At 44.4% G+C, this 1,331-nt stretch overlaps 1 long non-coding RNA gene across 2 annotated transcripts in view; it reads right to left on the bottom strand.

The window, feature by feature from the left end:
* LOC111861489 overlaps positions 1 to 1,091 on the bottom strand; it is a 234,559-nt gene extending 233,468 nt beyond the window's left edge. For both annotated transcript variants that reach the window (XR_002842247.2, XR_004512690.1), the window contains exon 1: positions 1,059 to 1,091. This is a non-coding gene — a long non-coding RNA (uncharacterized LOC111861489). The remainder of the gene's footprint in view (positions 1 to 1,058) is intronic.
* Positions 1,092 to 1,331: the final 240 nt, after the last annotated feature.

The raw sequence follows: 1,331 nt of genomic DNA, 5'->3' as shown, positions 1-1,331 counted from the left end.
TATTCTGGGTAACCGTCGAATCTGATTTCTTATTCTGCTCATTCACAGCCTTATATTAGCTGTTGATGCTGTAATGTTTCGTCCAATGAGAGAAGGTTCGGTGATTACGAATGTGGAAGAAAGTGGTAGAAAACTGTACAGTCAGTTTAACAGTACTAAACAACAATTCGTCTGGAGGGTCTGAGGAAACCACGCAAAAACGCAGTCAAAATTAATATTCGTGTACTTCTACAATTCTAGTTAGACGCTTTCGAACCCTAATAAGCCTCGGAGTGTAACTGTGTAATGGCTGCTTCCTTCGGTGAAATGTCTGAACACTCAAACATAAAGATCAAGTAAACAGACCTTGACCCTGTGGTTCTGTAAAAGCATAGAAAAGGAATGCGTGAAAGTCACTTCTGATTTAGAAAAGGAAAAAGTCCTGTAGCATATACAGTAAAAAAGTAAAGGTATCCCTGTAACAGGCCGTGGAGGCCCAAAGGGTTGTGAGATGTTGAGGTTCCCACATTTTCCAGACAATCGGTTCACAGATGGCGGTAAGTATGTCAGTATTACGCGCCGGCCACCCTTTAACCCCAAGAATATTCCTTGTACTCATTTCTGTTAGAGACCCCAGGGCCATAATGCGACTAGAAGGATTAGGTAAATTGAAAAAAAAATCCAATGATTTCATCGGGATTTGAACCCGCGACCTTCCGGCTTGTAGCATAGTGCCTCAACCAACTACGCTACCGCGTGACCCCTAGCATATTTCTGATACATGGTAATCAATGCATAACCCGCCCCAGAACGACGGGCCTACTACCCAGTGAATAAAGAACTGCCTATTCAAATGTATCTGAGCCCTAACGAAAGAGGAAAACAGATACAGTGTTTAACGACGTCTCATGAAGATCAATTTTATTTAAGCGGCCAACTCCCCATAGACAATGTCTAAAACAGGTGGAAAAACAGTGAGCGAAGTGACAGCGGAAATGCATCAGTTCCGGTGTGAAAGGGTAGATAGACTATAAAGTACAACATGCACCCTAAAAAGAATATTAGCTCTGGGTACTCACCAAGTGAAAGTTTAGTCACCAGTCTTACAGCCGCACCTGAAATGGAAAGGATATGTTTGAAGACTTTTTAAGGGGCTGAAGACTACTATAGACCTGTCCTTAACCCATTGGCATAGTTGGACGGCTGTAGGAAGTCCAGTTGCTACTTTGACGGCTTAGGAACGTCACCGTGTCACTTACAGGGCAATAGGGCTGCGCCATAGCTCAAGCGGTTAGTCGTTGGCTTCCCACCGCGGCGGCCCGGGTTCGATCCCGGGTCTGGTCAAGTGGGAA

This window comes from Cryptotermes secundus, unplaced genomic scaffold (genome assembly GCF_002891405.2).
Source record: "Cryptotermes secundus unplaced genomic scaffold, Csec_1.0 scaffold793, whole genome shotgun sequence".
Classification (NCBI taxonomy): domain Eukaryota; kingdom Metazoa; phylum Arthropoda; class Insecta; order Blattodea; family Kalotermitidae; genus Cryptotermes; species Cryptotermes secundus.
This window is presented reverse-complemented; position numbering and strand designations above follow the sequence as displayed.